The sequence below is a fragment of the Rana temporaria genome, chromosome 2 (genome assembly GCF_905171775.1).
Source record: "Rana temporaria chromosome 2, aRanTem1.1, whole genome shotgun sequence".
Taxonomy (NCBI): Eukaryota; Metazoa; Chordata; class Amphibia; order Anura; family Ranidae; genus Rana; species Rana temporaria.
Window position 1 is genome coordinate 210,506,931 of NC_053490.1, and position 24,339 is coordinate 210,531,269.

At 43.0% G+C, this 24,339-nt stretch overlaps 1 protein-coding gene across 2 annotated transcripts in view; it reads right to left on the bottom strand.

The window, feature by feature from the left end:
- CRACDL (CRACD like) overlaps positions 1-23,922 on the bottom strand; it is a 108,265-nt gene extending 84,343 nt beyond the window's left edge. Inside the window, exons 1-2 of one of the 2 annotated variants that reach the window (XM_040336341.1) lie at positions 23,620-23,922; positions 19,987-20,120 (exon numbers count right to left, since the gene is read on the bottom strand). The gene's annotated coding sequence lies outside the window, so the exon portion shown is untranslated. The remainder of the gene's footprint in view (positions 1-19,986; positions 20,121-23,619) is intronic. The other variant, XM_040336340.1, reaches the window with a different exon arrangement.
- Positions 23,923-24,339: the final 417 nt, after the last annotated feature.

The following is a 24,339-nucleotide window of genomic DNA, read 5'->3' on the forward strand; positions in this document are numbered from 1 at the left end:
GATAAGTAGTGCATTTTATATACAACTATATAGATCAGACCAAAATGAGGGACAAATGAGGAGGAATGAGGGAGAGAGGGACTTTGATCCAAAATTAGGGACAGTTGGGAGATATGGATCTGCAATGGGCCCAATGCAGTCCCAACACAAGACACAGCATTGATATCACAGCTGGGATAACTGGCTAATCCATTAACACCCTGATGATAATGAACATCTAGAAAAGTTAAAAACACAGCACTCATTTTCCCCCAAAGAAACAATCATATACATGAATGCCCCCATAGCAAGTGGCTTGATCCCGAGTCATGCTCTATTTGTCCATAGACACACACAGTGCAGATCGGCCCTGCCCCCACTTTTACAGGCTGTGATGATTAGGGTGTGCACCCCAGTGTACAAACACACATGCGTGTATATTAGCAGAGCAGTGAACAGCATCAGTAGAGTAGAGATTGGTGTCAGTAGGGAAGTGGGCAGTGTTTTTATCTTTATTCTCTCTTTATAATTTTTTCAATTTCATTTTTTTTTAAATATTTTTTACAATATTATTTTGTATTATTTTTTTTACAATGTTTTTAGGATCCCTGTTGGGGGGCTTTGGTGAAATACTAAGGGTCTAAATAGACCCCTGATGTCTCACTTTTACGACAAAGAACGGGACTGAGGAAAGAGATTCCCCAGTTCTTTTCTTTGCAGCCTCAGCTGCACTGGACACTGAACAAATGAGAAGTGCTCAGTGCTGAGCGGCTTCCTGTTCATTCACAAACTGAAGCATAGTAAACATAAGTTAAAAATTAACACAGGAGCAATCAGTACTTACATTCAGAAAAGGAAGGGACCAGTAAATTAAATATTTACCATCCCCTGCTCCCACTCTACATCTTAAAACATCCCCTGCAGCAGCTTATGGGAGAGGGGAGAAGCTGGCAGCACTGCAGGGGGGAGACAGGGGGTGCCAGGAAGCAGGGGGAATTGGCACCGCACAGGGTGTTTAGGGTGAGAAGGTTTTTTACCTTAATGCAGAGAATGCATAAAAGTGAAAAAAATAACTTCTAACTTTACAACCACTTTAAGTGATAATGATGCAGAAAATATGCACCCGTACATTAACAATCCTGTGGATGAACTGAGCAAATGTAATCTGTTTAGCACTAAACAAATGACTTGTATTAGGGACATTTTTAGATGGCAAAGAGAAAGGCCTTTGCTTTAAAGTGCTTGAAAAGGAATAAAAAACAAAAACAAATATGTGAGGCCCCGTACACACGTCCAAGGAACTCGACAGGCAAAACTCATCGTTTTGCTCGTCGAGTTCTGTGTGAAGCCGCCGAGGATCTCGGCGAGCCAACTTTTCTCATTGAACAACGAGGAAATAGAAAACATGCTCTCTATTTGGCTCGACGAGGAACTCGTCGGCTTCCTTGGCCGAAAGTGTACACACGCCGGGTTTCTCGTCAGAATTCAGCTCCGATCGAGTTTCTGGCTGAATTCTGCCGAGAAACTCGGTCGTGTGTACGGGGCCTCATACTTAATGACAATTCAATTGCACAGACTGGCCCTGAACCTCCTCTTCTTGGGTCCCCAAGCTGATGCTCTACGCTTCCCCTCTTCTCAGTGTGCCATCATGGCACACCTGCAGGCTCGACCCGAGCCGCACTGCTTGCATCCATAGATGCTCTATCCTGCCCTCCGCTCCCTCATCACAGCAATGCAAAGCTTGTAAGAGTGGGGGAGAAGACAGGCACATCACTGGATCGAGTGAGGACTCTGGTAAGTATAAGGGGTCAATACTGCTACCTTAACATTTTTTTATCTTAATGCAGGGAATGCATTAAGGTAAAAAAACATTTAGGTTTTACAATCACTGTAAAGCTAACACAGTTTAAAGTACAAGTACAGCATATATTGCCACTGACATTTTTCTTACCATAAAGTGTGTGTTACGCCTCTTTAATCATCAAACGATCAATATGACTAACAGACAAGAAGGCAGGTGACAACTACTCTGTATACTGGTCAGTAATATAGAATAGTTGTGCGAGTGACTAATGTTTCCTCTGTTTGTTTCAGCATGCACTGTTTTGTATACAGTACATTACCTGTCCACTTTTAAGACAATGGCTTATCAAGAGGCAGATTTCTGCCAAACATTTTATAACGAAACACCCTTATTTGCTGATCAAAGAAATATAACATTATAGATGCAGAATGAACTGCAATAGCAACAGTAACAAATGCACTAGAAGTGTCATGAGAAAGGGTTTGTGTAATAAAATGTGCAGAGGCGGAAACGTCACTTGTCACAGCATGGGCTTGAGAGAATGTTACTGAACCTCAGAGAAAGTTTCAACCTGAAAAACTGCCACCTTGTGAAGTTACATAGTTACATAGTTAGTCCGGCTGAAAAAAGACACAAGTCCAACTAGTAGCTCAACCAATAGAGGAAAAAAATGTACTTTAATGTGGTTCTAAAGCTTTACTTTTTTTGGGATTAAAATAACAAACAAATCTAATAACATTTTGCACAATGCAGCCCCGATCCTCTTCTTCTGGGGTCCCCTGGCAACGCTTCAGGCCCCTCCTCTTCATCCGGTGCCCCCACGGAAAGCCGCTTTCCATGGAGGCAAACGTGAGGGGATCGCGAGCGAGCCCCGCTGCTACATCCATTGACACAGACAGCGGGACTTGGCCCTGCCCCCCGCTCCCATGTCGCAGGATTTGATTGACAGCAGCAGGAGCCAAATCAGACACCTAACTGACACTTTTTTGGGAACCAGTGACATTATTACAGTGATCAGTGCTAAAAATATGTGTATGCCAATTGCTTGGACATGTACTAACCTGTTATGCCGCGTACACACGATTGGTCAAACCGATGGGAACGGTCTGATGGACCGTTTTCATCGGACCAAACCGATCGTGTGTAGGCCCCATCGGTTATTTATCCATAGGTTAAAAAAAAGCAATCTTGTTTTAAATTTAACCGATGGATACCTAACCGATAGAAAAAAAATGATCATTTGTAGGCACGTCCATCGGTTAAAAATCCACGCATGCTCAGAATCAAGTCTACGCATGCTTGGAAGCATTGAACTTGTTTTTTTCAGCACGTCGTTGTGTTTTACGTCACCGCGTTCTGACACGATCGTTTTTTTAACTGATGGTGTGTAGGCACAACTGACCATCAGTCAGCTTCATCGGTTAACCGATGAAAACGGTCCATCAGACCGTTCTCATCGGATGGACCGATCGTGTGTACAGGGCTTTACTGTACTAATGACACTGGCAGTGAAAGGGTTAACACCCCTTCACTGCTGTGGGGACACTCAACAGGAGGGAGGGGCCAGGAGTGCCGAAGGGGGACCCGAAAAGAGGAGGCTCTGGGCTGCTCTGTGCAAAACCATTTCACAGAGAAGGTAAGTATAACATGTTTGTTATTTTTATTAGAAAAAAAAAGGAACCTTTAGAATCACTTTAAAGTAAAACTAAAGGTAAGGGAGGGTTATAACCCCTTTAAGACTTATTTTTTTCCCCTGTGTCCCAATGGGGAGATTTCCTTTCACTTCCTGTCGCATAGCCTAACAGGAAGTGAGAGGAAATCCCCCCTGCAAATTAGGAGAATCTCTTGGGGCCCCTAGGGCCACCAGGACTAGCACCCCCGTAGAAAGATTTTCCCTCTATTACCTTTCTGGGGACAAGCCAGAATTTTGGATTTTCTTTTGGTTTCACTTTCAATGATAATGGTAAACAGGACAAATAGAAAGGGTAAATCTCCCTGATGGGGACACAGACAGGAAAAACAACTGACAGATGTTGTATTTAAAACAAAAAAAAAAACTTTTGCCTTTCGTTATACTTTAGGGTAAAAAAACTTTTCAATGTCAGCTACTCCCTAGCCCTCTTTAAATACTTACTTGAGCCCGAACTTGATCCAATGCTGTCCCCCAGGGGGACATTCAAGGAAAATAAAAAACAGCATTTTAGCTTACACATGGTTGGATGATAAAATCAGCAGAGCTTCCCCTCATTTCAGATCTACCCCCCAGATTTACAGAAACTGCACTTTCAGTGCAATTTCAAGTGCACTTTGCACTTGTAGTTTGCACTTGTAGGGCAAAGTAAATTTGCCTTTCGTAAATAACCCTCAGTATCTGTACAAAGTCCTTTAGGTTTTCCTAAACCATGACTGTTTAAAGTCACCCATAGAGCCATCGCAGGCCCTCCAATGTCCGCTGTCAAAATGCAGACAAAAAATGAATGGGTAAAATCTCATCACCACATGTAATCATTAAGGTGGGAGATTCAGGAAGTCTTGGCTTTACTGGCTGGACTTTACCTTCTCCTAGGATTATGGGAATACCATTTTCAATTGATAAGAAGTTCTTCAGTGGAAATTTATGAGTCAAGTCCTTAATCCCTACATGTATAAAGGAAAGGCTCTCCCACCCCACTACCCCAGCTCCCACAATTTCTTCCCAACCCTTCCCTCGTGTCCCATGCCCCTCTTCTACCCCATGATGTCCATTCCTGGCACACCACTCCTTTTTTATTTTTGGGACCCCTAAAAACCCTTACCCCCCTGGAACTCAGGCAAGACCCTGACCCCTCCCCTTTTTTGCCCAATATTTAAGAGAAATCAAACTTTTCTTGAAAAGTTTAAAACCTTCGGAGGCAGTAAAATGTACAACATTAGCAATGATTATAATGCCTAGGCCATAGATTGATTCTCAACAGATGACAATGACCTGTAATGCTGTAATATACTATATACATATAGTTAAACAAAATGTTTGTTATATATCTATGTATGCATACATGAAAACTATGCTGCAGGTGCATTTATATTATTATTATAGATTTATATTATTGTACCATTCTGCCTTTCTCTTGAACAAAAAAAAAAAAAAATGGGCATGGACGTCCATCCTGTTCATCTCCAAGGGAACTGCTCGTGGATTCCCTGCAGGAACTGAGCGGACATGTGAAAGGACCCTTAAGCCTCGTACACGCGATACGATTGTTGGCCAACCGAGCGTCTGATTTTTGTCCAAAGGGCGTGTGCCTGAATTTTGTCTTGCACACTTAGGCCCCGTACACACGGTCGGACAAAACCCATGAGAATGGACCGAGGTTCAGTTTCATCGGTCCAAACCGACGGTGTGTATAGCCCATCGGTCTGTTGTCCTTCGGTCCAAAATTTTAAAACATGCTTCAAAACCGAACCGATGGACCGCTGCCCGATCGGGCCAAACCGATGGTTAGTACAGGTAAGCATCGGTTCAAAACCTGCACATGCTCAGAATCAAGTCGACGCATGCTTGGAAGCATTGAACTTCGTTTTTTTCAGCACGTCGTGTGTTTTACGTCACCGCGTTCTGACCCGATCGGATTTTGAACTGATGGTGTGTACACACATCAGACCATCAGGCCACTTCAGCGGTGAACCGATGAAAACGGTCCGTCGGACCATTCTCATCGGTTTTGTCCGACCGTGTGTACAGGGCCTAACGGTACACAATTGTCAGGCCAACAAACACGAGCGTAGTGATGTCCTACGAGGAGTTTAAGCTCTTGAGCGCCACCCTTTGGGCCCCTTCTGCTAATTTTGTGTTAGGTGAGCATTGATTCCAAGCATGCGTGTTTGTACTTTCTACTTTTCTATGATGGATTTGTGTACTGGCGATAATCAGAATCAACCATTTGTTGGCTGAAAGTTGGACAATTGTCAAAAGGAGCGTACTAATGGTCATATTTTAGGACAACAGTCTGTCAACAGACAATTCCCTGCCAACAATCGGATTGTGTGTACAAGGCTTAAAGCGGGAGTTCACCCGAAAAAAAAAATTAACATTAGATTGAGGCTTGTTTTGTCAAGGGGAATCGGGTGTTTTTTTTAAAATCGAAGTAGTACTTACCGTTTTAGAGATAGATCTTCTCCGCCGCTTCCGGGTATGGTCTTCGGGACTGGGCATTCCTATTTGATTGACAGGCTTCCGACGGTTGCATACATCGCGTCACGAGTAGCCGAACGTCGGTGCGGCTCTATACGGCGCCTGCGCACTGACGTTCGGCTACTTTCGGAAAATCATGACGCGATGTATGCGACCGTCGGAAGCCTGTCAATCAAATAGGAACGCCTAGTCCCGCAGCCCATACCCGGAAGCGGCGGAGAAGATGTATCTATAAAACGGTAAGTACTGCTTTGATTGTAAAAAAAACACCCGATTTCCCTTCACAAACTGAGCCTCAATCTAATGTTAAAAAAAAGGTTTTTGGGTGAACCTCCACTTTAAGTGACTGGTCCTCATGGATAGATGTATTTTTGCTGGGAAGTAAATTTTAGAAAATAAAAGCAGGTGGATTTGGTCTTTGCATGAAGCAAGGTCTTTGACCCAGAATCTATTTTTATCATATTTAGCAGGTCACACAACATTCCACTGGTTTGGGAAAAGTATCAATGGCCCTGTTTGAACTGAATGACTTTACACATTACCCACAAACTCTACCCCATGTTATTTGTAATTCATGAAAAAAGACAGGACACAATAGCTTCAGATGATACAAGCACAAAGGAGTTGGTTAAATATTTAATATCGGACTCTCTGAATTTTCCACGGTGACAGATGAAATCCTTAGAGTTATTTCTGAAGTCAGTTCACATTTCTGTAGTGAATGGGAACCCAAAGTGTATCAGCCGTAAGCTGATCGGACAACCGTGGAACTATTTTAATCCCTGTATAAAAGAAGTGCTTGGGGATCCAGCCTGGGAGAGATCAGTGGGAAAGCGGGGCTCTCTAGGCAAGCCTTCATAGTTTAGCACTCATTAATAAACCTGACTCCATGACATTTCATGTTTAAATCTTAGCTATCACATTGGAAAACTTCAAGTAAAAATTGCCCTAGTTTAATCATAGGAAGGTAATCATAGGAAGGTAATCAAAAATGCAGTTTTATAATAAGGTCCTAATGGGACCTTATTATAAAACTGCATTTTTGAGGCATGCCTATATAAAATAGCAAGTTTCTTGCCAGTACCCTCAGATATTACACACTCACCTTCTATCGCACAGTAATCTTTCAGGCTAGAAATTTTTGGCTAATAGGCAATTTATCAGTACAGAGCTAAATGATATAATGTGGTATATTCAGAGGCGTATCTAGGGTATGGCAGCCATGGCAAATGCCATGGGCTCCATATGAAGGGGGCACTGTTGAGTGGCTGGGCAGCAAGGCACTTACCAGGGTCTGAGGGTCTCTTCTTCCCTCCTCCCGAGCATAGACAGGATCTCCTTTTCAGCACCTTTGCTAATGGACAATGGCAGCGCTATCCCTGCTGCGTTCAGCCACAGCCCTCCCCTGTTCTCCCAGGCTCTCCCATTCCATCTGGCCGGATTGGCAGCGCACAAAGAAGGAGGAACATCAGTTTCTCCCTCTCCTCTGTGAAAACTGAGGCCTTAAGTGATGAAGATTTCATCACTTTCAGTATTGGTTCTGCATTTGCCTTGGAGGGCAGAGGAGGGATCAGGGGTCTAATAAACCCCAGATTTCTCCATAAAGAGGATATGTCTCTACCCAAGGTATTACAAGGGATGATAAATATCACTATTTTTGTTAGCTGTTTTTTTTTGTTATGGTTATCTGAAAGATGGGTTAAAATTTTTTTTTTCGACAGGGGCGCAGTTTCAGTGTTTGCCATAGGCGCTATTTTCACTAGATACGCCTCTGGGTATATTGAGCATACACACTCAAATATGTGTAAAGCTCAAAGATTTCAACCATGTATAGGCAGGCTGAATGGACCTATATTGATTGATCAATCAACTTGGGTACAACCAGCCTGCATGACTTTACTTGCGATTATTGCTTGCTGCTATCTCTCTATTCATTATAATGCATTGGCTTCCACTGTGCAGGCTCTCAAAAATGTATAGAGTTAGGACTGCAGATAATACTGGGTGCCATGAAGTGGCTCTGCAGCTTATGCATGTATTTGCAAATGTGTGCTAACTGAACACCTGTTTTTAACGCAAACTGTTAGACAAGATAATTTGGTTACTTGCTGGTTAGTAAGTTGAACTGGGAATTTTCTTTGGTATTTCTAGTGGCTGTCATAGCCACAGCAATAATAACTGTGTTCCTCTGGGAGAACACAATGGCTTACACTGTCTGGTACAACTTGGTACATTCAGTCTGCCCATACATGGTTCGAATGCTGAACCGGCTGAGATTTAAACCTATGGCCGGTTTACCTGTCCTCTCTTTCGGAACCTCGTCTACTTAGGGAGAAATAAACTCAGATTGTGAGGTTCTAAGCTGGCCATGCTTAGAAACCTCCCTTGCTTAGGGAGAAATAAACTCATATTGTGAGATTCTAAGCTGGCCATGCTTAGAAACCTCCCTTGCTTAGGGAGAAATAAACTCATATTGTGAGATTCTAAGCTGGACATGCTTAGGAACCTCCCCTGCTTAGGGAGAAATACGCTCAGGTTGTGAGATTCTAAGCTGGCCATACATAGGAACCTCCCCTGCTTAGGGAGAAATAAACTCAGATTGTGAGATTCTAAGCTGGACATGCTTAGGAACCTCCCTTGCTTAGGGAGAAATAAACTCATATTGTGAGATTCTAAGCTGGACATGCTTAGGAACCTCCCCTGCTAAGGGAGAAATAAGCTCAGGTTGTGAGATTCTAAGCTGGCCATACATAGGAACCTCCCTTGCTTAGGGAGAAATAAACTCAGATTGTGAGATTCTAAGCAGGTCATGCACCGGTACGATTTCATTTGAACTTTGTCCTTATGGATTCTCAAAGCTGCTTGCACTTTTATTAATAAAATATTACTAAGGCTGGCCATACACTAACTATACAATTTTCTCACACAACTTTCCTTTGGATTTACCAAAACCACATAATTTAAGGTCACACCTAAACTCTTTCAATTTATATGCAATCAGGCAGGCCCTTGCACTACATTATTGAAGGTGAATCCAAAGGAAATTGAGATTGGGTCAACACTAATGCGTTTTGGATGGAGGGTTACACCGCACCCAATTTGCATGACAGGAGCCTGTGATCGGCTCCTAATGGAGGCGGTTCACACAGCTCCGGGGCGGCCACGGAGTAGATGGCACAAGGGTCCTGTGTGTCTTTGGCCCCGTTATAGGTTCCGAATTCAGGCAAAAATGTGGGATTGCTTCACCCCTGAAACAGGGAACAAGGACGCACTGGATTCCTGCTTCGAGCCACGGCTGAACAGTGTGAACCCAGCCTACATAAGAAAATTGTATAATGTATGGCCAGCTTAAAAAGTGTACTCCAGCGTTCGTATATATTCATTGTTGCTGGAACTCTAAAGCTGGGCCATACACCAGTAGAATTTAATTGCAGAAAATATTTGAAATTCTAAAAACCTTTTGTCTGAGCATTAGATCTTGCCTTTATTGAGACAACTAATTTTGTTTAAAAGCCCTTAAAATTTGATGAAGGCCTGCTACTTGAATGTAACCCAGGTCTATTTTGTGCCTTTTACATATAATATAAATAAAAATTTTCCCCAAACATAAATCACATTCACAGATAGAATTTTGCATGTTCACATCAGAAACTAGAACATTTTCCATCCTGCTCCTTCTCATGTTCTCATCACTATGGTCAAAAGAAATCATTGGTTTTCCCCCACTATTAGAAAATTGAATTATTGTTCTGAAAACATAGATTTTCTAACAAAATTCAACTGGTGTATGGTCTGCTTGAGCATCACAGATAATTATTTATACAGCTAGCAGAAGCTGATTGTTCACAGTCTGAATTCCACTGTCACCGTGACCAAGTTCCATAGCCAGCAGTGCAGAAAAATACTGCAGCCAACCCTTTCAGGCCAAGGGTTCTGATACAAAGAGAACTTTCTTCCACTGTTATTTGAGATACCCTAGCCTTTCAATTGGCTGCAGCACTTTTTTTTTTATGCCAGAACTGGCCCCCCCAGGACGGGGAATCTCACATAGTGAACAATCTGCTAAATCGAAAAACAATAGTTTTGGAACTATCCCAGCAGCACTGTTTAGATGTAACCTACTTTATACCTGTGAACAGTTTTCACATTTTATTCATTAACTTCCCATTCTGTGTTGTTGATGTTTTTCTTGCTTTATAATGTTAGTATGAAGATTAAGAGTGGGGTTTTAAGGACATACACATGAATAGATTTACGTGATGTATTTTTGTACCCTGTTGTGATCCTTGTGTCGGCATTGTGGGGAGACCCAAGTTAGTAAACTGTGACCATTTTTGAAAGAATATCACTAAACATATTAATGGTTTAACTTGGGGGTGTCCAAACTTTTTCAAAGAGGGCCACATTTGATGAAGTGAACATGCGTGAGGGCCGACCATTTTGCCTGACATTCTTTGAACCATTAAAATGTGGTTTAAGTGTGTTCCTTCGAGCACTAATACACAATGCCCAACAATAATTCTCTTGCCTTTGTGGCTGTGTGCGGTGAAGAGATGAGCTTAGACATGTTATTTGGATATACCGTATATATCTCTTTTGTGGCCCCAACGAATCCCAGAGCGCTGCTCAGGACTAAGGTTGAGCTTGGGCTTGTTATTTGGATATACCCTATTTATTGGCATATAACACACACAAAAAACAAATGTCACTGCCCCTACCTATGACTGGTCTATACAGTAAGGAGCACTGGAAAAGGTGCATATACATACAAAAACAACATAGAATATCCAAGTTCTAACTTACTGACCAATCCGCAACCAACCAAATTCACCTGGTCGGTAAGTATAACACACACAGGCTTACCATTGCCATGAATGCAGCCTCACTATTGCTATGAATGCAGCCTCACCATTGCTATGAATGCAGCCTCACCATTGCCATGAATGCAGCCTTACTATTGCAATCAATGCAGCCTCACATGTGCCCTGAATGCAGCCTTACCATTGCCATCAGTGCAGCCTGATCGATGCTCATATGCAGCCTCGGAGGGGACAGGGAGGGGGAGGGACAAGTGCCGTCAGATTACAAACAGGAGAATTTCTTGTTTAATCGTGGCCTCTTTAGGACAAAGTCCCGCCTCCTATGATAAACAAAACAGTCATCCAATGGCATCCCAGGAAATGGGACTTCCTATTACAGACGGTGCCGAGTAAACAGGAGATTTTCTTCATGCAATCTGATGGAGCACGTCCTCGCACCTCCGAGGCAGTACCGATAAATACGGTATATATCTTTTGTGGCCCCCGGGGCACAGGGCACATGTGAGGCTGCATTGATTATATATATCCAAATTCCTAGGGGGGCCATATTAAATCACCAGGGGGGCCCATATTAAATCACCAGGGGGGCCGCAATTGGCCCGCAGGCTGAACTTTGAACATGCCTGGTTTAACAGAAGCTGACTTTCACCCTCCCTATCCATTTCTCTAATTCCCCTTTAACCTCCTCCTTTCACAAAATTTGAAATTTAAGATTTTATTTTTATTTTTTTATTACCAGTACCTTTTCAGGAAATCTATTCCCTTACTTCCTAGCTTCTCGCCTAGGTGAGTATGATGTATTCATTGCCTGCAACCTCCTAGGATTCCTGTGTCACACATCTGTGGAGGACAAGGAGTAATCTCCTGTGCAGGCCCCACGTCATCAGGGGGGGGGGGCAGCTGTCTCTTTCCAGCTATTGCAGCTGTGGCATGTCATTATGGGGGGTCAACTGCAAGAACCTGAAAGAGACAGGCAGCCCTACGATGACATTAGAAGAAGATGGCAGTGCAGGACCAGGTGTGGTGGTGCACAGAATCCCTACAGAATGGCAATGGATCGCTGGGTGTGAGTATGTTTTTTGTGCAGAACCCAGCTATAGATGTAAGGGGGTAAACTGGAAGTGGCACAGAGTGGAAGAATGAGAAGAAAGGTCAAGGTTACACCTTGCATTTTGGCTGACAGTGTCTATCCAATCCAAGATCATTGAACAAACATGCATATTTGTCGCAGGTAAATATGCATATTTGGCCAATAGACAATTCGATACTTGTGTATTGGCTTAAAGTGATTGTAAAGATATTATTATTATTTTTGTTCATTAAAATAAAAAAGTTGTTATACTTAACTGCTCTGTGCACTGGCATTGCACAGAGTAGTCCCTTACCTTCTCTTCTGCAGTCCCCCACTGACATTGTCTGCTTCTCCTTCCTCCGGATGCCCCCTTAGCCAGCAAAGTGTTTAGGGAGAATCCGTGCAGGCGTGCTCTTGATTCGGACCGTGTGCATCCATAGACACACACAGTCCCGGTAAGCCTCACCCCCTCTCAGTCTTAACAGGAGCTTGACTGGCAGCAGCGGGAGCCTATGGCAGTAGGACTGCATTGGGCGGCAATTATAGCGCAGCCCCACAACAATACTAGGCAAAATGCCATGTCTCCTACCTGGCCACAACGCAGTGGTATGTGCTGAAAAACAGTACAGCAGGTCATACTTTTGTCCAGTGCAGCGCAGAGTGAGACAGTCACTGTGCTGTGGCTGACTGAACTTAATGTGATATTCTAATTAAGCTTGTTAAAGTGAACAATGTGATGCACCGAGATCGTCGTAAATGCAGCAGCTGGCGTGAATAGACCCTTAAGGCTCTTTCACACATGCAGACCGTATGTCCACTTTTTCATCCATCCGTGGACGGATGAAAAAGGGACATACATTGATCCCTATGAGATTGCGGGTGTCAGCGGATGAACATCCGCTGACACCCGATCTCGCCCGGTTCCGCAATCCTCCGATTCTGCAGACGGAGGAAAATCCTACTTTTCCATCCGTCTGCGGATCGGATGAACACGGACAGACGGTCCGTGTTCATCCGATCACCCCATAGGGGAGAGCGGAGATCTGACAGGGCGGTCCCTGCACAGTATGCGGGGACCACCCTGTCATCTGCCGGATCAGCAGAGCGATCCCCGCTGAGCAAGCGGAGGTTCACACGGGGCGGATCATCACGGATCCATCCCGTGTGAAAGAGACCTTAGTGACAGACCACACTAACAAGGACAACAGATAATAAAGTGCCAAAGGAGTAGATCAATCAGATGACCAGATGAGGTAAAACATGATTTATATAAAGTCAATATCTTATTTTATGGGATTGGCCCCTGAAATGTACTGGCCACGGAATTGTAGTAAAATATATTTTTGGTACAACTGATCATCCAACTGATCTATTCCATTGACACTGAGGCCGCGTACACACGGCCGAGAAACTTGACGGGCAAAACACATTGTTTTGCTCGTCGAGTTCCTTGTGAAGCCGCCGAGGATCTCGGCGAGCCAAATTTTCCCATTGCCGTCGAGGAAATAGAGAACATGCTCTCTTTTTGGCCCGACGAGATCCTCATCGGTTTCCTCGTCTAAAAGTGTACACACGACCGGTTTCCTCGGCAAAAAAAACAACCCAGCAAGCTTCTTGCTGGTTTTTGCCGAGAAACTCGGTCGTGTGTACGAGGCCTTACAAACTGTCATTGACTTTTACTAAAATTTGTTTTCACTTCATTTGATTGTTTAACTCAGTGGTCTCCAAACGTTCTAAACAAAGGGACAATTACCTGTCCTTCAGGCTTTGTGGGGACCAGACTGTGCCAACTGGGGGTAGAAAATGTCCTAGCATCAGCGGGAGTGAACCATCATTGGTTTTAGTGGAAGGTATAGTGTACCATTGTGGTGTCAGTGGGAGGACTAATGCCCCATCATTGGTGTCAGTGGGAGGAATGGTGGCCAAACATTGACTTCAGTGATAGGCATAGTGCCCCATCATTGGTGTCAGTGGGAGGAATGGTGGCCCAACATTGACTTCAGTGATAGGCATAGTGCCCCATCATTGGAGTCAGAGAAAATAATTGTGCCCCATTATTGGTGTCAGTGGGAGGAATAGTGCCCCATCATTGGTGTTATTGGCAGAAATAATGCCCCACTGTTGGTGGGAAGAATGGTGCCCCGAGGGACAGATAAAGGCAAGCAAAAGCCCACAATTTGATACTATATATGTGGTGCCTGATGGCACATTATTCACTTTTTGTATGTCATAATTAGTGCAGACTGCAAGTCAAGTTGGGGTCCATGCTTGATATATGTAAAGTAATGATGTTTTAGACTTAGTTAAAAGACAGTTCTTTGGGTCATATGTATTTCCCCACCCCTCCACCCACAGCCTAAAGAGCTGTCTACTAAAGCACACTAGTGTTACAAGTCTGAAACATTACTTTGCATAGATCAAGCACAGCTCCCAACTTGGCATGCAATCCACACTAATATGACATAGGAAATGTGAGTAATGCACCTGATTTGCTTTTATGGAAACAGACTTTCGCCATCACTTCTAGTACTGCATCTTGTAGTCCTGAATCCTGTTTAAAGTAAATGAATTACAATTGCATTCTTTCTTGCTCAGTGAACGGAAATGTAGTGTTAAAGTTTCCTAGATGTGTAGCCTGAGATTTCTTCCGCTGGCCATACACTGTTAAGCTTCGTACACACGATCAGATTTTCTGCAGACTAACCATAGGACTTTTGTTCGAAGGGAGTTAGCCATGAACTTGTCTTGTATACCAACGGCAAAGAATTCTCGGCCAACAAACACGAAACTTCTTGTTCTTTAGCGCCATCCTTTGGGCAACTTCTGCTAATGTTGTGTTATGGTTAGCATTGCTTCTTATGCCACGTACACACGATCGGCATTTCCGATGAAATTATTCCTATCGTGTATAGCCCCACCTGAGTTTTTTCATCGGAAATGTCCGATGAATTCCATTGGAGTTTGGATATAGAACATGTTCTATTTTTCTCCGATGGAATTCTGATGTGATTTGGCCGGGCAGAAGCCTGATTGTGTGTACGCGGCATGAGCATGCACGTTTGTACCTTGGAGTTTTGTCCGAAGGACTTGTGTACACACTATCAGATAATCCGACAACACACATTTGTTGTCGGAAAATTTTTAAAGCATGCTATCCAACTTGTTGGTGGAAAATCCGACAACAACTGTCCGATGGAGCATACAAACAGCCCGCCATCACACAATTCACATCGAAAAATCCGATCGTGTGTATGAGGCTTTAGATTATTTTTTTTTCGTTCAGCCAGCTGGCTGATTGACAAAAAGAAATGTATTCCTCTGTCCACACAAATGGGTGGATGGAGGAACCTTCCTTGCCAGGACATGGTATTCTGACAGCGGGACCCATCGCTGTCAGACCACACTGATCAGAGGCTCCAGCTGATGATCGGGAAGTGTTTTCCAAAACATACCTTTGACAGAAGTCAATCAAATGACTCCAGCAGGTACTGCCACACACTGATCAAAATGTGGCCAGTCCCTGCTGAAGCAGCTGAATTTTGATCAGTGTGTGTATGGCCAACTTTGCTTGTGTTGTCTCCAGAGCACAAAATGCAGATGTTGATGTTGTGCTGTTTGTACTGTATCTGCTCAATCCTTCCTTCCCTATGTTATCTTACAGAAAGGAGAAAGTACATTCACTGGAACAAGGAGCAAGTTACATTACAGGTTATGTCACAACTCATCATCTCTCACTCGATGAATATCTGTTGGCACCTCACCTAACGTAGCATTATATAAACTGTTATTACTTCTCATGTAGAAAACAAACAGTAAAATGTGTTGCTTTATAACTAATAATTACTAGCACTGGATATGGATAGAACGTATTCTGCACAGATTCACCTTAAAGGAATGCAAATTAACACGGGATCATTAAGTTTCTGGACTTTGAGACACAGACCCAAGTCCTTCCTCTGTTTATAAGTTGACGATTTCTAGTAGTAGTCTCATGCAATTCATATTTTAAAACGAGAGAGCAAAGGGCTGACATTTCACTTTAAACACTGTTAAGAGATTTAGGCCTCATGCACATTGGACGTTTTTAATGCTGCTCCTAGGGGTGTCTGGATTTTTTCCCCAGCCTCTAACTGCCCTTGTATGTTAACCTGTGTGGCCATGCAAACATAGGGCTTGATTTACTAAAACTGGAGAGTGCAAAATCTGGTGCAGCCCTACCATAGGTGTGCGCAGGGTGTGCACCCCAAAGCTCAAACACATGGTACCAATCACTGTGTTCATTCAGAAAGGTAAGGGGCTGGTAAATGACATTACCACTTCACCCACTTATCCTGAAACATCATGTGTGTGCCCGCAGCAGCAGATGGCCGGAGAGGAGGGAAGCCGGTAGCGCTGCAGGAGGGGGTACTGAGCTGCATAGGGTGATTAGGGTGTGCCTGGGCAAACCTGGCACACCCTGTGCGCACGCCTATGAGCCCTGCATAGAAACCAATCAGCTTCCAGGTTTTATTGCTAAAGCTTAAATGAACAAGCTGAAATTAGAAGCTGATTGGCCATCATGCAAAGCTGCACCACATTCAGCTCCAGTTTTAGTAAATCTCCTCCAGAGGCATTTAAAAGAGTTTAAAGACGGGGGCATTTAGAGGCAGGAAAACACCCCACTGCCAGCACTTCCAGGAGCAGCGGCATTCGGCAGAAAAAAACATTTGAAGGCGTGTAAACACGCGTTAAAACTAGGCGCGTTTAACACTTATAGGTTAATTAATTTCAATGGCTAGAATAAATTATTATTATGGCCAATTAAATGAAATAATACCCCAGCGCTAGATGCAAACGCGTTTGCAAGCGCCAGGCTCTTTTTTCTGCCAAAACGCTGCTGCCAGGAGGAAAGACATCTAGGGGAGTTGGGAAAACGCCCAGTGTGTATGAAGCCTTATCATTTATTCATTTTAGATGATTTTAAGGCTCAGTTTATGTCATAGACATAGATGATTATGTTGAAAGAAATTAGTTTTTCCTCTTGACACACTGGGCTGTGGACTTTCACAAACACCAATGATCACTAACCATTTCTTAAATATCTAGGATTAAAAGTTAAGTATGGTATATAAAGCCATAGTCTGCTTAAAGTATATGTAAATCAAACCAAAAATTGTATATATTGCAGCTTACTAGTCCATGGTGTGGTGGCTGTATTGGTTTTACTTTATTGCAAATGAACACACTTCCTGTCCTTAGGTGGCTACGTCATTCCTCCACTGTATCTAAGGAAGGAGAAGTGGCTGTCACCCTAGGCTGACCTCCTGATATGCACTACAATTGGTGGATTACAGAAGATAAGTAGGAAATAGGAATGAAGATATTCTTCTATGCAGCTCACGGGATGTTACAAGCAAACTGCATTTCTGTCAAGATCAACATATTTTCTGAATTTGCTGAAAATTTGCTGAAAATTTCATAGCGCCTGCATATGAAAACGGTGTTCAAACCACACATGTGAGATATCACCACGATTGTTAGAACAAGAGCAATAATTATAGCCTTAGATCTCCTCTGTAGCTCAAAAGATGCAACCTATAGAATTTTTTAAATGTCGCCTATGGAGATTTTTAAGGGTAAAAGTTTGACGCCAATTTTGAAGCGTGACATGTTGGGTATCATTTTACTCGGCGTAACATTATCTTTAACAATATATAAAAAAATTGGGCTAACTTTACTGTTGTCTTATTTGTTACTACAAAAAAGTGATTTTTTTCCCAAAAAAGTGCGCTTGTAAGACCGCTGCGCAAATACGGTGTGACAAAAAGTATTGCAATGACCGCCATTTTATTCCCTAGGGTGTTAGAAAAAAATATATAATGTTTGGGGGTTTTAAGTAATTTTCTAGCAAAAAAAAAAATGTTTTAATCTTGTAAACAACAAATCTGAAAAACAGGCTTGGTCCTTAAGTGGTTAAAGCAATCATACCACTAATACTTAGCCAGTGTTCGGCTGTGTCCAATAACAGACGGTCACATGTAAACACGGAAGTGCCGGTAATCGGCTCTCATCGCCTCACATTGACAGAGTGTGTGGGGAGGAGAGCCGATCAGCGGCATCTCCTCACAGGGGACAGCAAGGGAGGTAATCAGGGCACTGTTTATGAGTGCCCTGATTATATTAAAATGCCACCAGTGCCAGCAATCAGTGCCCACCAGTGCCACCAATCATGCCAGTCAGTGCTGGCTTTCAGTGCCCATCAGTGATGCCCATCAGTTCTGTATATCAGTGCCACCCATCAATGCCCATCAGTGCCGCCTTTCCGTGCCGCCTATTAGTGCCCACTAGAGTCACCTATCAGTGCCCACCAGTGCCACACATTAGTGCCGCCTATCAATGTTCATCAGTGCCACATATCAGTGCCACCTATCAGTACCAATAAGTGTGACAAGTTAGTGCCGCCTCATCAGTGCCCATAAGTGCTGCCTTATCAGTGTCCATAAGTGCCACCTCATCAGTGCTCATTAGTGCAGCCTCATCAGTGCACATTAGTGAAGGAGAAAAATTACTTATTTACACAATTTACTGACAGAAACTAAGGGGTAGATTCATGTAGGAAGCGCGTAACTCTGTGCGGGCGTAACGTATCCTATTTACGCTACGCCTCTGCAACTTTGACAGGCAAGTGCAGTATTCACAAAGCTGCGGCGTAGCGTAAATAGGCCGGCGTAAGCCCGCCTAATTTAAATGTGGAAGATGTGGGCGTGTTTTATGTTAATTTATTGTGACCCCACGTAAATGACGCTTTTTCCGAATGGTGCATGCGCCGTCCGTGAAAGTATCCCAGTGCGGATGCTCCAAATTAACCCGCAAAAAGCCAATGCTTTCGACGTGAACGTAAATGACGCACAGCCATATTCGCGAACGACTTACGCAAACAACGTAATCGACAGAAAATTTGACGCGGTCCCGACGTCCATACTTAACATTGGCTGCGCCTCATATAGCAGGGGTAACTTTACGCCGGAAAAAGCGTTACGTAAACGGCGGATCTGTACTGCGACGGCCGGGCGTATGTTCGTGAATAGACGTATCTAGCTGATTTACATATTCTAGGCGTAAATCAGCGTACACGCCCCTAGCGGCCAGCGTAAATATGCAGTTAAGATACGACGGCGTAGGAGACTTACGCTGGTCGTATCTTAGAGAAATTCTGGCGTATCTGATTCTTTGAATCAGGCGCCAAGATACGACGCCTCAGACTCATTTTAGAATGCGCTGAAAAAAATAAAAAACAGAATCTGGATGATCAGCATGCTGGCTTCTGGAAAGGCCTGCTAAAGATGTTGCCACTACTTCCATGAACAGTAACAATGTACAAAGTGTAGTAAATGAATCAATGACAATCAGCTTGTTTTTGACACATAAGTAAGAATATACAATTTCCCATACTGACACCTCACTGCACTAGCTCAATAAATAAAGTTTTTTAAGACTTCAAATATTTTTTATATCAGTTTTTTTTATTGAATAAATGTTTTGTTTACAAACTATTTTTATTATTGTAAAAGGTCAAAAAGTACAAATGTGTAACCAAGACATTTATTGAATAAACGTTAACCCATAATTTGATGCTACCTGCTTATTAGTGCTGCACTACATAATTAAATACAATTATTTGGGCATTTTTTTTTTCATATCAGAATTTTATTGAATAAAATAATAACCCATAATTGGATGCTACCTACTTATTAGTATGGCATGTTTAAAATGTGTTATATTCGAGATGTCTTATAAACAATACAGGAGCAATATGACACTATAGTTAAATTCCTTTTAAATGATACCACAGCTTTTTCTATTTAAATGATATAATTAAAGCAAATGTCAAATGAACTCCATGGTAATACATAGGACTCAAGTGGAACATGCAGATAATCCCAAAATAACTAAATGTGATATGTATTTGCGGAACAGCCTACCTACTGTAGCCATAAACATCAACAGAAACCAGCAGATTGTGCAACAGGCATGTGCAAACAGCTAGAAAGCTCAAAAAGAACTTCTCGTTAATTGGAAATGCGGGACTTGTGACAAATTCTCAAGATTTACAAACAATGACCGTGGTCTCCAATGAAACCCAGACACTATTGAGACTTACGTCAAAGGTTTATTGTTTGCTGCTTGGCTCGAGCCTGATCTCACATAATGCACAAGTTCGGTAGTTCAAACAGGTTAATCCTAAATCAATAATGATGACATGCAGGAAATCTGTCTCACAGAAGTGAAAAATGTCTGAAGGAACAAAGGCGTATGTTATTTGAATTGTAACCATAAGCAAGTGTGAGGGAATAGAGACGTGGATTACAGGTATACAGGCCTACACATCTGCATACACAAAACACTGTTTACTGAAAAGACAATGGGGTAGATTTACTAAAACTGGTGCACTTAGAATCTGGTGTAGCTGTGCATGGTAGCCAATCAGATTCCAAGTTTAGTCTGTGAAATGAAGCTTTCACTTTAAAACCTGGAAGCTGATTGGTTTCTATGCAGAGCTGTACCAGATATTGCACACTCCAGTTTTAGTAAACAACCCCTACAGGGTATATTTTTCTATTCCAGAATGGCCACGTTTGTAGAACACTGCAATATAAGATATACATTATACAGTAGGTGTTTGTAAAACATTACAATCTATGTCCTCTGGACCATCTACTGTATGTAGAATACTGTGATATAAACTGTGCTGACCACATTTGTACAACACTGCAATAGAAGCCCAATGGACCCCCTTTGTAGAACATTGTGATATAAGGCCTACACACCACTGTTGTGGAACACTGCGATCAAAGCCCTACAGACCCATTTGTAGACCACTGTCATATAATCCCTACAGACCACTGTGCTATAAGCCCTACAGACCTCCTTTGTAGACCACTGTCATATAATCCCTACAGACCACTGTGCTATAAGCCCTACAGACCACCTTTGTATACCACTGTGCCATAAGCCCTACAGACCACCTTTGTATACCACTGTGCTATAAGCCCTACAGACCACCTTTGTATACCACTGTGCCATAAGCCCTACAGACCACCATTGTAGACCACTGTGCTATAAGCCCTACAGACCACCTTTGTAGACCACTGTGCTATAAGCCCTACAGACCGCCTTTGTAGACCACTGTGCTATAAGCCCGACAGACTGCCTTGTAGACCACGGTGATATAAGTCCTACAGACCACCTTTGTAGACCACTGTGCTATAAGCTCTACAGACCAACTTTGTAGCCCACTGTGATATAATCCCTACAGACCATTGTGCCATAAGCCCTACAGACCACCTTTGTAGCCCACTGTGATATAATCCCCACAGACCACTGTGCCATAAGCCCTACAGACCACCTTTGTAGACCACTGTTATATAAGCCCTACAGACCTCCTTTGTAGACCACAGGCATATAATCCCTACATACCACTGTGCTATAAGCCCTACAGACCGCCTTTGTAGACCACTGTGCTATAAGCCCGACAGACTGCCTTGTAGACCACTGTGATATAAGTCCTACAGACCACCTTTGTAGACCACTGTGCTATAAGCTATACAGACCAACTTTGTAGTCCACTGTGATATAATCCCTACAGACCATTGTGCCATAAGCCCTACAGACCACCTTTGTAGCCCACTGTGATATAATCCCCACAGACCACTGTGCCATAAGCCCTACAGACTGCCTTGTAGACCACTGGGATATAATCCCCACAGACCACCTTTGTAGACCACTGTCCTTTAAACTCTACAGATCAACTTTGTAGACCACTGTGATATATGCCCAACAGACCATCTTTGTAGACAACTGTAATATACGCCCTACAGACCACCTTTGTAGACCACTGGGCTATAAGCTATGCAGACCAAGGGCCAGATCCATCTATTGATACGCCGCGTAACTGCTAGTTTGCGCCGGCATATCTTTGTTTTGTATCCACAAAACAAGATACGCCTGAAGCTAGGCTAGATCCGACTGGCGTACGTCTTAGTACGCCGTCGGATCTAAGGTGCATATTTACGCTGGCCGCTAGGTGGCGTTTCCGTCGATTTCCGCGTTGAGTATGCAAATTAGCTAGATACGCCGATTCACAAACGTACGTTCCGGCCGGCGCATTTTTTTACGTAAGGCTTTTTTCGGCGTATAGTTACCCCTGCTATATGAGGCGTATCCTATGTTAAGTATGGACGTCGTTCCCGCCTCAAAATTTTGAAAATTTTACGTCGTTTGCGTAAGTCGTTCGCGAATAGGGCTGGACGTAATTTACGTTCCCGTCGAAAGCAATGATGATTTGCGGCGGAATTTCGAGCATGCGCACTGTAATTTTTTCACTAACGGCGCATGCACCGTTCGTAAAATACGTGGGGTCACAGTAAATTTAAATAAAACACGCCCACACCATCCACATTTGAATTACGCAGGCTTACGCCGGACCACATACGTTACGCCGCCGTAACATAGGGCGCAAGTTCTTTCTGAATACGGAACTTGCGCCCTAAATTACGGCGGCGTAATGTATCTGAGATACGTTACGCCGCGCGGATAGATACCCCAATGTATCTGAATCTACCCCTCAATGTCATCCCCCTCTGCTCTGTGTCTAGTCAGGTCTGCCCAAAGCACAGCAGCATATATAGAGACTTTATGAGGATGGTAACCCTGTACAGAGTAGGCATCTATGGGTAGGATAATGCCATTTGTAAGTGTGGCTCAATGTGTAAATGTATTTAATTAATAATGACATATAGATTGTTTGTTACACTGGGGCAAAGTCTGGTAACAATGGATAATTGTTCTTTTTTTTTTTTTAAATCAGATCCTTTTTTTATTTTTATATGCAAATGACATTGAGACAATACAGACAAATTATACAAACAAAATCACATTAAACAAAACACAACCCAAGAAACGAAAATAAATAAATAAACAAAATAAAAGGAACCCCAAACCACCCAAACTGAACAAAAAACCCAAGTGCAGTCCAAAATGCCACTATATAAAATTGGAATATATGAATAATAGACGTGTAGAAAACTTCCAGCCCACAAAGTGAACACATTTTGGACAAAAGGTGGAAAACGCACATGCTGCTGAGGACACACTGATTGAAAAATAAGCCTCAGTCCACGCTTGTCTATCTGCATTTTGCGTACATTTCTGATACATTTTCATGTGTTCATTAATTTGTTTTAGTTAATGACAAGCAATTTCTCTTGTCTGTCTAGCGGAACTCTGTGGTTATTGCAAAAAAAAAGTTAGAAACGCATCGAAAACCATTGTACTTGCATTTTGGGTACAATTTTATCAAAGTTTATGGTGCCAAAATCGCATGAAGTTGCAAAAAAAAAAAAGGGACATGCAGCATTTTTAAAAATGGAAAAGTGAAATGGCATGTGCACAGACCCCATGGGAAAAGATGGGGTTCCTCTTCTTTTTGTGTGATGTCATAATGGAACATATGGAAAACTGCAGGGATGGAGCAGGGGGTGAAAGTGTAATGTCATGGTGCCTGGGGTGAATATTATGAATATTATGTATATAGCACCAAGAGTTTCTAAATGTGATATACTGGGAGAATGTAAACACACAATATAGAAGACACCTGGGTTTCCTGTTCTCCACATTTGTTCTTTCTTCCTTTATGATGACACAGCACACAATCTAAGCAATAACATGCAGTAATAAATAGGCAGCTCCTTGAAGACAGCATGGAGGGAAGAGTGTCAGTTCCATAGCTTCTTACCTGAGTCCTGGCTGAGCTGTGGAGATGAGGTGAGTGGAGGAGAAGGGTAATCCTGGCTCAGTGGGCAGGGGGGCTCCTCACATTTAATACAGAGACATGGACAGGCTGGAGCTGTACGTCCTCCGGGGATGCTCCCTGTCCGGCAGGGAGTTGTGTAGAGCCCTGGTACAGGAGAGCGCGGCTGACAGATCACAGTCCGGTGTACTACACTCCTTCCTGGACAATCTACATCACCAGTGGATGGAGACTGGGAGCACGGGGAACCCTGCTGGGCGACAGGGGAAGTGCACTCTGCATGACCCTACACCTGATGCCTCCTCCTCCTGGATGTGAAGTGCATGCCCAGGACACACCGCTGCCTCCAACCCAACGTTCTGCTATTTACTAACCCGACAACACCTGGCTGCAGGGACATGAGGAATCCGCCTATTTATCCGCACACACGCGTGTAGTATTGGAATGGGAGCCATATATAGGAATGTACACATCACACTGAACTCTGACAGCTCCCAACTCTCCATGGCTTGGAATACACTCCTTATCTATCAATCCGTCCGTTTATCTATCGATCTATCTGTTAATCTATTATCTATCTACAGGATCTATTAATCTACTATCTATCCACTATATTGTATTCTATATATCTATTACCTAGTATCTATCTATGTGCTAGTCTATGATCTATCTACAGTATATAATAATATATTATCGATCGATCTA